We start from the raw sequence: 15,969 nt of genomic DNA, 5'->3' as shown, positions 1-15,969 counted from the left end.
GGCTTTGGGATGGATGCTGAGTTCTCCTATTGCTATCTGTCTTCCTATGGGGAAGACTGGACTGTGGCTAGTCTTTACTCTTGGTCATTGCTCTTCCTCATTAAGGCTCAAGGGTGAGGTAAAAAGCCTGAAATTCAGAGGAGACTAGAACAGACAAGGCACTGATCTTTTAAACTGGTTGCCCTCCAGAGGAGGACAGTCCCTCTTCAAGAAGGTCTGTGTGAGCCTGAGGCATGTGTGGAAGTGCCTTTCAGAGGAAGTTGTGGGCACATACGGTTTACGTGGCTTCAAGGAGAGACTGAATGCATACTGGAAAGAGATCTATTGAGAGGTACTAAGTGAACAGACCATAGGAAGTTCAGGAAACTCTCAGAGTTGAAAATCCTCAACAGCTGGGAGACTCCTGGGTGAAGTATCACCCAGGGTGTATACTTGCCCTGTTCTTCCACTTCCTGAGGCATCTCCCTTGGGCAATTCTTCTTGCATCCCCATTTCATGACCGATATTGGAGATGATACACCAGACTGGATGGACACTTGCTTTGAGCCAGTGTCAGTGCTGCATGAGAGCCCGTTCAGTAGCAAAATAGGATAGAGTCATGGTCCCACAGAAAGAGAAACTGGCAGGCTCACTGGGGCTGTTTTCCATCTTTGCAAGGATTTAAGAGTGAAAAGGTTCTTGGTACGTTGACTTTGGATCTGGGGCTCTGTAGGACAAGCAGCTCTTGTGTTCGGTAATGTTCCTTTGCTCTAATATAGTGCCAGGAAAGCTGCCTTGGGGATAATGAGTTTTCTGTGCACTTTCCTACCTGGGTGTCTTTCCTCCTTTACAGCCAGTCGGAGAGATGAGCGTGATACCCTGTTATGAACTAAGAAGCACTTTCTGACCTAGGACTTTGTGCCTTATATGTGCCTGAAGCGATGCTCAGTTTTTGCACCTTGCTAGGATCCCATTTGGCGTGATACAGTGCTGAAGTACATTTGTTTTCTTACTTCATTCACTGAACATCTGCTACCGTTTAGAAAACACCGCCAAATAAAAGAAACATCCCCTCTGCCTGTCCACCAGCAATCAGTATTGATCTTTTTTCAGCTAGATAAAATAGGAAAAAGATCAAATCCCCTTGCAATTTACGGTCTGCACAGTCCTCTGTCAAACCTGGAGGGCAGGTAGGTCACTGCATGCTTTTATGATATATATTTGCATTGCCCATAGGCCTTAGGTTGAAGGCTCTGAATTTAGGTGATTATGAGCAGGAAATGATAGGTTTTCCTGATTTAAAGAGACCTGAGTAGAGCAAAAAACGTACTGAAAAGTTTCAGTAAGACTTTGTCAGAAATTTGAAGGTACCTAAGAAAAAAAAACACAAATTCAGATTGTGTTAAGTCTCAGTATTTGGCTTCCTTTTAAGCAGGGATAGAGAATGAACGATCCCCAGAATTTTTAGTTGTTGCCTTGCGAGATTGCTGGAAAACTTAATTCCAGGTGGGAGACGAGGAATTAAAGTCCAGCTTTGCATCAACTAGAACTTCCATCCTGGGCCTCAGAAACTCTCCAGCAATCAAAACCCTGGAACCAAAAACTAACAAAAGACATTGTTCAAAATGTCTATGTCCATCAGAAAGTTCAGAAAACCTTTTTCCCATTATTGCAAGAAGCCTCATGTTCAAAAAAAAAAAGGGGGGGGAGGGTGTAAAAATGGGACAAATTGTTTCGGTTAAAGAGAATACTTCTTTCCATGTGCTGGTGGGTGGGAGAAATGGATAAAGAGGAGGTAGCAGCTAAATACGTAATATGGCAGCTGAATAGTAACTGTTTTCTACTTTCTTGTTTCAGTCTGTGGTAAGTTACAACCAAAAAAGAAGCAATGGGTGAGATCCATAGCAACTCCCATGTGGTAAAATACCACTAAGGAAGAAGTTTGAAAAAGTAAGTGCCTGAGCAGCTTTGCGAAGGTAAGATAATTTTATGCAAAGCTAAAATTATTACTGGCATTACATAGGAGGGGGCCAAAACTCTTTTAGCCCGGTGATAAAATGCCTTTGTTTTCTTTAATGCCACCGGGCAAACTCTTTCCAAGAATATGGGCTCTGTCCACATGAATGTGCTCCTTCCTGTGAGTAACGTACAGCAGAGGACTGATTGAATGCTCTTGGGTTGCCGCAGTGCTCTCCCGAGGGATGGCAGCACTGGAAAAGGCTCTTAGCGTAAATCAAAATTAGCCTTTAATGTCGGAAAGAACAAACAAATGCGCCCTCCGAGTTTGATGCATTCGATGAAAATTGTTGATGTGTCGCTTCTGAGTTCAGCTGAGTGTGCTCCAAGCTCATTGACTTGAAGCCTAAGAGCTTGCTGTAAGTGCTAATTATATTAAGACGCAAAGCAGCTGCTCTTCAGGCCAATTAAGGCTCCTCTCCCCTCCCTTCTCCACTCAGCTGCACGCAGATCTGAGCATCCTGCCGCTTTCCAGGGACTGAATGGCAAGGCAGGTAGAAACCTGCCTTTGCCCAATTACGGGCTTGCACCATCTGTGCCTGATGCTGCTGTTTATTGATAGAATTTGCCAGAAAATGTGATTTTCAATTTTCAATACTTTTTTTTCACCCCCCACAAGAGAGTTGATCAGAAGCCTTTAGGTTGTCTCAGGATTAGCAGTGGCAAATATATCAAATGTACTGCTTGAAGAGTCCGAAGTCTTTCTCATGGCTGGCACAGAATGGGTTTTCACAGCTCTAAAACTAGCTCGTTGGGAACTAGTGAGCTGGGCCAGTCTGCAAATGTAAACAGCTGTAAAAAATAAATAAATTGGAAAGTGATTCGAGCCACAAATGGCAGTCAGAGTCCTTTTCTGCAAACTGCAGAGATTTTATCTCGCTATCTGAAAGTGACATTCAAAACATTGCTCTCTTGGGGTTGGAAAAGAAGTTCTTTTTTTTCCTGCAAAACAGAACTAGATATTAAAAAGAGAAAGTGTTCTCCTTGGGGGTTTCTGTTTTATTGAAGTGAAAATTGAAAATCTGGCAATCTCTGGACTGTCAATGAGCCAACAATCACTAGAACAGTTTCATATGCAAGTCAACAAATGGAATATGTAGAGCACATCTACATAAATACATTAAGAGACTGCATTTAATTGGCACTATATATTCTCTATACAATCAAATATACTCTATATATTCTCTATACAATCAAATATATCACAATATATCAAAAATACATTTATTGCAATGTAAAACTTCAGTGTTTTGGCTCTGTTCATGTCGAAATAACTTTTCTCTCGCTCAGTAAGAATTCTGTAGTTCTTTGTGAGACCGTTGTGCAGTAAACTCTGCATTCTTGGAAAGTCCTTTGGAAGAAATGTACTCTGAAAGTTTTTTCCGACTTTGGAATTCTAATAACATTTTGAAACTTACAGAAAGAACTCTTTTATTTTTGTAAATCTTGGAAGTGACTTCTCCCGCTGCCCCCCAACTAAAGAACTTGGTAAACACTTCCAAATGTGAAAATAAAAATTAAATCAATGGTTTGGAAAAACATTTTTTTTAAACATCTTTTGCCAGCTTCAGTGCTCTTCCACTGCCATTTGAACTTGCAAACTTTAAGTTTTCAACGCGTTTCAATATTTAAGGAACAGGTGATTGTAAGTAAGCTTTCTTGGGTAAATAGTTTCCAGAAAGATTTAAATTTCATTAAGCCACAAGTTGCTGATCCTTGATATCCAAAGGTAATTTTTTGAGGTTTCTTTGAGGTATCTGGCTCCAAAACCGCCTGCTTTTACTGAGTGTTGGAAATCTAGCATACTGCCGCAGCTATTTTATACTGAGAATGGTGTTGCTTCTGAAGCATCCCCTGTTTTCTCATGGTCCTTCTGGAAGCCCGCTGATGCTGTGCAAGGACAGCGTTACTTGAGAGATGGCAGAGAGAGCCTGCACCACCTCACCCGTCTGAAAAGAGCATGGTACGGTTGTGCATTCACTTGGATGAAATCAACATCAGAAGACTGCTTTAAGGCAAGTTAGGAAATAGCTGCAGTTAATCCTTCCACAGGCAAGAGAGAAACTGCGGAGGCAGGAGAGTCTGTGCGTGTTGGTGGTTGGTAACCTTTGAGATGCACAAATTCTGGAAGCCAGAATTACTGCCTCTTCAGTGGCCTGCCGTCATACATTGGAGTAGTTGGGTGGTTTGATTCTCATCCAGGCGTGAGGCTTGTGATACAACGTGAGTTCGTATCCTTAGAAAACCTGCCGTTTTCATCCTCCGCATTCTTCTCTCTATACCAGAAAGAATGATTTCAGCTAGCATTAGCCTACTTAAAACAACGTAATCATACGTTGTTGGGGGAAATGCATTAAAAAACAAAGCAAAAATTTCTCTAATAAGCAACCCATTATCTGCACTTAGTTATTGCAAAAGGCTGATCTCATGGACTTGTACCAAAGCAGTTTTTGCTGTGGACTTTATGCAGCCATAAGGGTTAATCCTTAATGCTGGTCTTGACACATAAGATAGGGCCTTTGACTTCTGTGACTCTGAGCTGGCCCAAAGGTTACACTGCCTCACTTCACAAAGCAGAAACCATTTTTTTCTTTAAAATTAGAACTTTGGGTGAAAGTGGTGACCTGCAGTAAGTTATGAGTAACAAAACTTTAATAAAGCACACCATGGTCACCTGAAATAGCAGCTGTGTCAGAAGGCTACCTCAGTTGGGGTAGCTCTTGGAAACCTTTTTAGAACAGGTGATTTGGTTACTGTGTCTGAACCTTTGGTCAGCATGTCTGAACTGGCGCAGATATAGCACAGCTGTTCTGGCTGGAACACTGCTCCTGAGAAATTTCTCCCCACAAGTCACCATTGCCAGCAGAAGGTCCCCCCAGTCAGGGAACTACAGCCTTGGAGATACTCTAAGCAATATGGCCATTTTCCCCATTTATTCCTGTTTTCCAGTTCCTCTCTCCTGCTTTCTTTTATTTATACAGTTTAAGTTCAATTAAGTTAAGGTTAAGGCAGTTCAATTGAAGCGGTGATGTGGGTGGGAGAAGGGGAGGGAGAGGCAAAGGAGAGTGCATTGCTGGACAGAAATGTCCGGTGGATGAAACCTCTAGTTCCTCACCACAAATGGACTTTGGAAATGGTTTCCCACAAGACCTTTGCATCTCCTCCTTTTCTAGTACTCACTGGATGGCCGCAAAAGCAAACAGAGATTTATACTACTGCTGATGTCAGAAATTAGCTTTTAAATGTTGAAGCAGCCCAAGTGCCCATTGGGGTGCCTGCAGACCCAGGTGTTGAGAAGGCATTAAAGCAGGTGTGGAGGACAGAGTCGTTTGCAAAAGGCAACATGAAAAAGAGTGTGGTAGTGAGTAAAAAAGAGGTGGGTTCCCCCCCCACCACCACCACTCATGCTTGTATCAGGTGTACATAAATTTGCAGATCCTCTTACTGGGAAATGAAATCTCGTTTGGAAACCTGCTAGTTTCCTAGTACTTTTGGCAAGCTGAATTTCCTCCCCAAAATTTACATATTACAATGCCACTCTAACCTATGCCGGTTTATCCCTACACACACATAGATTTAAGTAGTGAATGAAAGCTAAAATCACCTTTCTTAAACCTTAGGCTATGCATGATTTAAATGGTGCTTGCAGCTCACTTTTCCATAGACCAGCTCAACTTGCTTAGAAATAAATAGTGTTTTTTGTTTTTTTTTTCTTAATTTAGAGGCTAAGGGAAGATTTTCCCACTGACATCCAACCAGTTGGCTGCAGGCTCATGTGTGAATTTTCAGACTGTTCTTTAGCACTGGGCTTGCATATTTAATTTAGCTGATTTAGGTTTGTTTGCCTGCTCCAGCCACAAATGCACCAGCATCAGTTTGGCTGTAGCACCAGGTATGTGCACAGTGCTGGTGGGTTTCAAACTTCTCTAAGTGCTTGCTCTGAATTCATAGAGCTCACTCAAAAATGTCAGGGTATGAACCTCATGCAAAAGGTGTTGGCCCTTTTAAGAGAAATGTTTCGTTAAGAGTAGCTAGTTTTTACTCCGTGTTAAAGTCTGAGCACCTTTTAAAAACATAAGTTACTGCAGTTTAAGATGTTCCCCTTGTGAAAAGCTCTGTAATGCCTGCTAGCTGAGCTCGAGCTGGTTTGCAGTCTGCTGGCTCCCACAGCTGCAGCCCACACCACTCTTATCTAGTTGCACAAGTATTACCAGGCTGCTTTTCAAAGACCTGGAGTATCTATGGTGCGTCTGGATTCTGCTGGAAGTATGCTCAGCTGCTACCTGCACAATCCAGCTCATGTATGTTAAGTGGATAATCTGTAGCAACAGCCTTTTGGGCTTGCTGGCTTGACTGATAAGAGCTTTACAGAGAAATGAAGCGAGAGAAGGTTGGGATATACAGGTCTAATCTCTCTGCCTGGCTTTTAATATGCAGGAGGAGAAAAAGCAGGTAAACAAGGCTAGGCCAATGGATAAAACAGTAACTACAGGGCAGAGGATGGAGAGCAAGAACAAACAAGTACTGTATTTTCACATGCATTACACACAAGGGTTAACCCAAAATCTGGTTAAATAGACTCTTCCTTGATAATTAGTACCTAGTTACCCACCCATCATGTTACCTGGCAGAGGTGGGTAAAAGGGATAGGGGGGCAGAGAGCTATTAGGGGAAAAGAAGCCAGCAATGGAAAAATCAGAGGTGTGGAGTTTTCGATGAACTCTCTCCTGTGTTTCCTGCACATGTATGCATTGTGCCTGAGTCTCAGGAAGGATTTTACAGATAACCCTTGAGTTAAACACATGAAAATGTGATGCCAGTTGTGGAGGGTTCAAGCAGGTCTGCACTGAAAGGGCAGCACTTACTTCATTTAAGGGCTGTGTGTGACTAAAAGGAGATATGTGAAAGGCTGTGAGATGACATCAGGAAGACTAAACAGAAGAGCTTGAACTCTTGGTGCAGAATGGGACACCAGGTCCCATGGGAAGAACAGAAATAGGGTGAAAAGGCAGTCCTAACTGCAGACCAGCTGTTGTGTGCCATCCTCTGAGAAGACAAAAATCAAAGTATACTTGTGAAATTTGTAAATATCTTCTAAAAGCTATTAAGGCTCTAGCTATGGCCTTTGTAATAGCCTAGAATTATCCCACTTGATTTAAAGGCATTGATGGCCCACACAAGTGGGCCCATACAGGGATTATTGTCCTCTGAGACACAGAGGACCTGCAGTGAGTGTGGCCTGATGAGATTTAGGATTCTGACACCCTGCACAGGAGCTTCCATGAAGCATTCATGGATTGCAGGCTTTGGCTTCCAGCTGACATTTTTTGGCTTCATGTATTTTCAGTTGTTACTTCTTGTTGCTTAAAATGGGAGTATTTCTGGAGGAAGTGCAGAGCAATGTCAGCTCCAGCAGTGTTCTGTGCTGGTAGCCTGCCATGGGGGAGAGTGGAAAAGCAGCTAAAGAAAAGGGGCCCCAAAGAGAAGGACCAATTCAGAGGAAGGGGAGGAAGAGAAGAGTTTTTAGAAAGAGATGCGGGGAGAGAGAGAAAACATCTCAACTCAACCAAGAAACTTAAGAATAATATGAAAGTGAGAGGCAAGGTCAGATTACTGTTTGGCTTTTAAGCTCGTGCTGCACAGGCTATTAGAAGATAATAAGAGGTTCCACATCACAAATTACTTGACTGTTTGTATTTTTCTAGCCATCTTGCTGGGAGGCAGAAGGATTGTTGTTTCCATGCCCTGTGAGAAGAGGAATGGGAAGTTCCAGTTCTCAGAATGTTTCTTCAGTTTTTCTCTTACAAGGATATATTTTCTGTGAAGGGAGTTATCCAACCATGTGGTCCTCTGATAGAAGGGACTGGACGGGACAACTCCAGAAACACCTTCCTGTTTTATGTTTCCAAAGCATCTTCTCTTCAGAGAGAGAAATGGAAAAGGAGAGAGACAAGGTAAGAGCGTGGGCTCATGCAACTACCTTCAGGGCATTGCTTCGGGTGAAGTTGCACATGATGGGTTTAAAACAAACGGAGAGCCTGCCAGGTAGAGTTTCTTCCACCACCTCTCTTGTGCCTGCTCCACTGCTCACTGAAGTCCCCAGGAACTGACTCAACTCACTAACCTAGCAAAATCGTATTGGTAATTTTCTACTGGGTTAGCAAGCTGAATCAGCTCCCGGAAGGGTTCATACAGTGGAGGAAAGGCTGGGAGCAGGGGAAGGAAAAGGTGGACCTCTATATATCAGCTTTGGGAACCGAGAAAGTGGCTCAGCCATCATGAGTAACCTAACCCAAAGATAGTCCAGCTTTGAGATGAACACTGGCAGTGCTAAATGTCTACTTTGCCCTCTCTCTGGGTATGTTTCCATCTGCTCGCCTCCAACTGTAATACAAAATAATGCAGAATTTAAACCCAGATTAAACCCAACTTTTGTGTGCAGCTCTTTTAGGAAGAAAAATATTTGTCCTTGAGTCTCTGGGCTCCCAGCCCCCCCTTATTAACCTTTGTTCCTCTAATATGATGCAGCAATGAAGACTCTTGCAGAGCAGCAAGCAGGTAGAGGGACTTTTCAAGCAGTTGCCACCAACCTCTGCATGCAGACATGTGTGCAGACCCAGTCCTGAGGTGAAGAGCAGGCAGGATTCTTGATGCATCCCCTTTGGCAGGGGTGGAGAGGTGGTGGTGGCACACCACCTTCCTTGAGGGCCCTGTGACTGGGAGAAAGAGGCTGAAGGAAAGCAAAGCTAAGGTGGGGAGACAAGTGCTGTGCCCCACCGTGCAGGACCTGGTCAGCGGAGCAGGAGGAAGCATTCACATGGTGCTAACAGGTGCTGAAATGCAGACGCCTCGTCCCCTGCCACAACATGCGTGTGGCCAGGGAAGGGGACATTACACCTTGTCTCACAGGCCACATCCTCACATAGGAGAGCAGAAGCCATGGCTTGTTTTAAGCGCCTGCCGGTCCCTCCGTGGGATACGGCTGACCTCCAGCTACCCCTGTCTCCTGCTGAGCTCCCTGATTCTCTGACCCCATTAACCAGCCTTGAAGGGGTAGGAGAGGATGAAGAGAACAACTCCCTTGCTGTGTATCCAGGTGTGCTCTGTTTCCAAGTGACCTATCGCAGAGAACTGAGCCTCCTCTGAGGTGATTTGAGCAGACATCTAAAAGTCTTCATGTTTAATTGTAGGGAAATAATCACACCTGCCAATCCTCAGTAAATATGATTAAGTTTTACTGAGGAAACCTGAAATTATATGCCCTACTTTTTCATTTGAAAATTCATTTGTTTCCTTTTTGGAAAAAAAAACATTTTTTTTGAATGCTTTTGGGGTTATTGTCTGGTTCTGGCCAGTCACTCATAACTACCTGAAATGGAGAAAACCCTTGAAAGTTAGTGCAAGAGCCCTTTCTCATTAAAGTAGGGAGAGCCACCTTAGAAGCCACAGGCTGCATTTCTCAGAAGTGACTGGCCGTTTCACGTGTCTGCTCTAAAGTGCTTGTAGAGAGCCAGGTGCTCAGGGCTTCATGTTTAGGTCCTTCACAAAGACCAGGACTTTTACTTTAGCTGGTTCAATCCTACAACACTGTGGCACTCACATCCCTCCTGAGACCCCTGAAGGGAACTTGAGCAGAAGTCCACATACATCACTTTTCGGGACTCTGGAAAACCACTGTGGGACAATACTTTGGCTATTAAAGACCAAGGAGCTATGATTGGTAAATCTTTAGGAAAGTTGTTGCTCTAACAAAAGATGTTACAGGTAGGCAACTTGGACAGAAGCTGAATAGCCTCAGATAATGTCAACTGGGGGGCTGGGGGAAGATGAGAAGAAGCATCCACCCAAGCTTGCGCTTCTTTGAAAGCATTCAAACTGGACTCTGCTCTCCTGATCTTCCAGCACATTTAGCCCAAGATCTCTATCTGCAAGAAAAGGCTGGGTTTCATGTTAACAGACTTTGATTGTCCGGGTAATGTGTTTGCTTCACTAGGTGTTGGGTTACTGGCTTCCTTCAGAAAGCAAGGATGGTTCTCCTCAACGGTAGGAGCTTCATACGTATTTATTTGTTTGTTACTGAAGTAAAGCCTTTTCTCTTTTTAAGTCAGCAAGACTGGTGCTTTCTGTGCTGTAGAAAAGACTCGGCAGAAAGCCCAAGACGACATTGTTCATGGGCTTGGGGGTGGATGTTTGTTTTACATTTCTCTCTGGGATCTTTCTGTTTGTCTTTTAAATAAATGTCATCTTTCTTGCTCAGACCTTAGCTCTTTGAAATGCACCAAATGGATGATTAAGTGCAGGAAGCATCCAGTCTTTGAGCGTGATTTGTATGCTAATCAATGAAACCAGCTCTGCTGAATCATGTTACACTTTGACATCAAAGCAGGCCATTAGGAAGTGGCTAGAAAAAGATCCAATTATAGTCACGGGCTCAGGGAGCTGAAGGCAGTCACTGGAGGCATCAGCCGGGAGTGGAAGTCCTGGCAGCACACAGGGCCAAGACAGCTTTAGCGGTGATTCACCGGCGTTGTCTAACAGGAGAATCTGAATGTGGTTAGCAAAATCTGCCTCTGAAGGCAAGTAACTTCAGGGGAAATACCGCCCTAAAAGCATTTCGTTATTTTTCCTAGGACAGAAGCTGTCTGAACAAAAGCGCTTTGTTATGTCGAGATGAATTTTATAACGCCCTCCTTCCTGATTTTGTTAAACTTTCTCTGCAAAAGCGCTGCAGGTCCAAGGTGCGTCCCTACAAAATAGCCTTTAATCACCATCCTTCCCATGAAGCCCAAAGGCAGATGACTTCATTTAAAGACAAAAGAAACAAACAGCACAAGTAGGTAGGGTTGCGGTGGGGGTGCTATTTTCCCAACAAGGGGCCTGAACCTGAACACAGCTGGGTTAATAATAATGATTTTCTTCGGAGGGTTTTGTTGACAGGGATTCACTGCCTGCTCCAGATCTCCGTGCCCCTCTCCAGGTCATTGTGTGAGCGCAACAGCAGGTCTTACTGCATTTAACTAGAACATCAGTTACAAAATCTGGGCCCTTGAAAGCAGGGAAAATGAATGTGGTCTTATCTCTTCATTTAACTATTTCCACATCATAACCACATGCATTACTTTTATTGACTATAAACAAAAGCCTTTTCTGTCACTGCAGTTACCTAATTCCAACTCAGAAACTTAGGAATCTTGTCTGTTTTTCATAACAGATTTTTTTCCCAAGTTTTGGTGGTTTTAATTATTTTTCTCCTTCTTATACAGACAAAGACCTGATTTCTATAATTTAAATACCTGGACTGGAAAAATCTTCAATGAATTGAATCAACAGAATGAAAACGATTGGCTAACCTTATATTATGTGCAACTCAACATCTGTTTTCCATTGGTAAGTTAAGATGCATTGCTTTCAAGGTCCTTCGAGCTCCATGTCCAGAAATGAAGTTGCCTTTCTGTAAAGGCCACAGTCCTACAGAGAGGGAACCAAACATCTGATCCTACAGCTGCAAAATCATAGGCTCTTCCACTTTACCTAAAGGGAAGAGCTTTGTCACCTTCACAGGTGACAGATCCCATCAGGACTGCTATCAACCAGTACAAGCCATGTGCTGCCACAAGGCTGCAAGCTCGTTTCTGCTCTTGCAAGTCATTAACAGCCTCCCATCGACACAAGCTGATGCATGCGTTCACCCGAGACTTTGCCTTACGGAGCGCTTTAAGAGGGGTGGAATTTGTCAAAGTCATGAAGAAACGCTCACTGATGAAAACAGTATTTCCGCATCCATATCTCAGAGCAAAACCCAAAGAGTTTGGAGCATGGTGCTCTGCAAAACTGCTCTCAGTTGCCTATAGAGCAACTGGTGATTTGCACACTCGGCTGGTTTCCCAGCCGTTAGCTGAGATGGAGGGAAACCTGAAGTTTGCTACACTGGACATAGGCAGGCTCAGACAGAGACTCTTGGAGAGGAAGGAAAGGGGACAGAGCTGGGGTAAGAAGTCGGAGCAGAGCAGCAAGCACCCGGCTGGCTGTGCTGCCGCCTCCGACCCCGGGTACCCTAGTCGCCCCACGGAAGCTGCCAGGCTGGCTGAGCCCCTGGCACCAGCAAAGCAGGCAGCGGGGCCGGGGCTGTTTCCCCATCTCCTCACTCTCCTTCTCCAGGCCGTGGCTTCTTTAGTCTGTGCCTGGAGCCAGCTCCGTGTACGAGAACTTCACAGGGAAATCTGGTCGGCGGAGCCCAGAAAGGGTGCTCCGAGGGTTACAGCAGTGCAAGAGCCAGAGTCGGGGGCCTCGTGTGAGATGCTGCAAGCACCCAGGCAGGACTGGTCCCTGCCCCGGGGAGGCAACCACAGGAAAGGGAGGAGCCCCTCACCATTAGAAACCCTACGAGGCTGTCTTCCTTCAAAGCAATTTCCAAGCATTAACTGAGCTGTGCAAGATCCCCGCAGGTACTTAATTAACTATCATCTTCTTTTGAACCGGGGAAAAAAAAATAAATGAGGGCAGAGCAATGTAACATGCCCGAAGCGACAGGAGGAAGTGGTTATCGAGATCCAGAGCAGCGCTAGGCTGTTCCCAGCCCCTCGTCTCCAGCTCAGAAATGAGACCAGACAATTCATTTTTAGCACATAATTCTTCAGCCCAGGAGATTCGGGGTCTGCAGGAAGTTTTTGGTCTTTCTGCTTCCTGCTCGCTGCTTTTGCTTGCAGCAGCGAAGCAGATCTGGAGAGCCTCGTGAGTAAGAAAAGTTCAAAATAATGGTTGGAAGCAAGGGGTACTACAAAAATTGTTTTCAGAGACCGAAGAGACCGCTTGTTTTTTGCTTTTTTTTTTCAGCTTACCACAATATTTTCATCCACGTCTTTGTAATTATTTTTAGTAGTATCTAACTACATCATTATTACAGATTAGCCTTACCAAAACAGTGCCAATAATGTGTTGCCGTTGCTAAAACTTAGGGTTTCAATAAATCAAAAACAGAGGAAAAAAAACAAACTAAAACCCTGCTGTTAAGCTCATTTTGATTTTCAAGACTGGAAAATTCTCAGGAAAATTTTTTTTTGCAATGACTTGCAGACGAAAGATTTTCCTCAAAAAATAGCCACCTCTCTAAGTATCAAACCAGGAAAAACGTATAGAACTGTGTTAGCGCCATGTTCTAATTCTGTCTGACATGGATAAAAGCTTTAAGCATTTTTTTCTTCTTCTTTTTTTTTTTTTAACCAATTCCATTCATAGCGAAGTAGTAGTGTGCTCATGGTCTTTGTGTAAAGCGATGTAAGCAAGGGGGAGCTTAGCGCACAAACAAACCTTTATTGGCTCTCGTGAAGCTGGGCACTGGCTGCTTGCTCATATTGTCTGTGTGCACTGAGAGGAGATGGAAGACTGTGTTCAGCGAGTATCTTTCTTAAAGACAGAGAAGCACTGTAAGAAAAATCTGCCCTACCAAGTCTCACAAGGGAGCCTTTGTGTAGCAAAAAGCTGTATTTTTAGGTCAGCTTGTCTAAACTGAAGGGGGTGATTGGTGTGTTAAATAGAAAGGCGGTCTGGTTTTTATTCCAGGTCTTTTTCTGCAGTATAGACATAAGCCACGAGGCAGTTTGATTGTATTTTAAGTGCTGTTTGCAACTGGGACCAAGTGGCAACCAGCAAGAGGCAGGTATTTGGCCCTGAAAGTTTAATGATAGGAGTACTCTGCAAGGGTTAACTGTAAGACTGATTCTTTCTTTCTTGTCTTTTGTCCCAAAAAGAATGGGAATGAAACACGGTTGTCAACTGGCATCTAAATAGAGTACTGAATAGATAAAATATTTTTGGATGTTCCCAGAAAATTAGATTCTGCATAAAACCTGCTTTGATTAAATATGTCATTTCCAGTCTGCCTGGACTACCAGCTAACACCAGCCCGACTATCTCCTGTGTCTCAGAGCAACTTAATAATAACAGGGAAATTCAAAAGTGGATCAGCAGCCTAACTATGCGTACAGGTTTTTGCTCTATCCTGTCGTCCAGGGTGCACGTTAGCAAACCACATTGCTGGCTGGAGTGAAGGAGAGAGAAAGCTGCATGGACCAAAATGAGAGCAGCTTTGAGCAGATGCAGGATTCCCCAGATTTAAGGTCGATCAAGACCAACACAGGTATCTGTTAGTGCTGAGGACACTTTGTAAAGGCTCGTATTTTGGTTAAGAGACATTGGGAGGCCAAGGGCAAGTGCATTTGTTAAGCTCAGCTGAGCTAACTTCTCTCTGTGCTTAACTGAAACCCCGTAACAGGACGAGAACCCCATCAAAAGTGCTGCTACAGAGATGACACCTAATTCCAAAATCTGGCAGGAGACACAAGTTTGCACTTTTGGCTCCCTTGTGGAAGCAGAGATTCACTCTGAGCAGTGATTTAGCGCTCTTAGCTTCATGCATTGCTTCAGCCTTCGAAACAGGATTTAAATGATGCTTAAGCAGTGCTCAAGCAAGGTGCACAGCTCTTCTGCTGCAGGATATCTATCGCGCATGTTAAAGGCACGATTCTACCATCCCTATGCCATGTTACGGATGTATCCTGTATTATGGGGTTGCTGCTATCGTTATGCACACGGCAGCTTATTCTCTCTGCTTTGCGAGTGTACAGCCAGGTCCTTGGTTATTTTTCAAGGAGCTCCCCAGTTTTGCCTCGATGGATGGAGTGGCTGGTCTGTGCTCTCCCTGGAGCAGGGAGGGAGGCACCAGCTTCCCCAGCCGGTTGCTTTCGTTGCCACCCTCGCTCTGGGACAGAGGAGTCCTGCCAAGGAGGCGCCTGGGAAAACCTCTCGGAGGGTGCTGGATGCACTATCACACAGAGCCAGTGCACAGTTCAGCCTTCCTGCAGGAATTTGCAGGATGAGACATTCCCACAACATGTCAGTAGGTGGCAAAAACCTACAACCCTTGCGCTAACCAAGGAATAAACATTTTTCCTGCTCCTGCAGGAACAGGAGCTATCGTGGGTGGCGTACCCCCTAGGCCAGAGCTCCTTGCACTAACACTGCTAGGAAGGAGGGGACATCCCAGAAAGGGCAGCATCCCGCATGGCCTGCAGGGGAAGAGGCCTGGAAGAGAAAGAGGATCTGGGGGGAGAAACATGGGAATGGGAGCAGGACTTGCCCATAGACCCCCAAATGGTTTTACCTGCCCAAAAATCCCTGCTGGGGAAAGGGGAGAAAAACTGAAGAGCTTCCCTGGCCCACTGGGCAGTGTGCCCTGCCTTCCTCCTCTATTTGTCGTGTGACCCTCCACACCATCATCTGGAGTTATTTTAAGAAAGCTGGAAACCCAGATGGTTTAATCACTGCTTCTAATGTCGGGATCCGACAGGTTTAGGGCTGTGCTGTCGCTGCGTAATCCGAGGTTACCGAGTTAGACAACCAAAAACTTGCCAAGGTTGCTATTTTTCAAGCTGCTGATAATACTTTAATCTTCATGTACAAGATGAAATGGAGCTGCTCAAGTCGATGTTCTTGGGCTCTTTTCTCTTGCCGCTTTGTGTAAGCAGATTGAAACAATCCCAGGTGCCTGCCACACACCTTCGAGTGAGTCAGTGGAGATAAAAGGCTTAATAAGGTTAATGAGTATATCCCGGTGCCTTTGATGATGGTATGTCTGCTTGTGCTTGTGTGTTTTGGGGGAGAGGGGGATGTTGCACGATGCTGGAAACTTGTGTTCCTGAGGAGTTCAAATATTCTGAGCACCAGGTGGGACAGAGCCCAGGAAGATGAGATAAACATGTTAATCCAGACTATTTGATGAGATCCAATTAGTGTGGCTTTCAGCTTTGTTCAACTGTATTCACTTAACACCTCTCTTGAATAAGTGTAAGTAAACCATTTTTCAGCTCAGGAACAATAGTAGAGCTGTTGTAGCAGCGCGGGCCGTAAGATCTTTGAAGCAACGTTCTGCTGTTTCGAATACAGAGGCAAGGTTCATTGACATTTCCAGTCATGAGC

The sequence above is a fragment of the Apteryx mantelli genome, chromosome 4, assembly GCF_036417845.1.
Source record: "Apteryx mantelli isolate bAptMan1 chromosome 4, bAptMan1.hap1, whole genome shotgun sequence".
NCBI lineage: Eukaryota > Metazoa > Chordata > Aves > Apterygiformes > Apterygidae > Apteryx > Apteryx mantelli.
The sequence above is the reverse complement of the archived record's forward strand: the minus strand, read 5'-3'. Positions refer to the sequence as shown.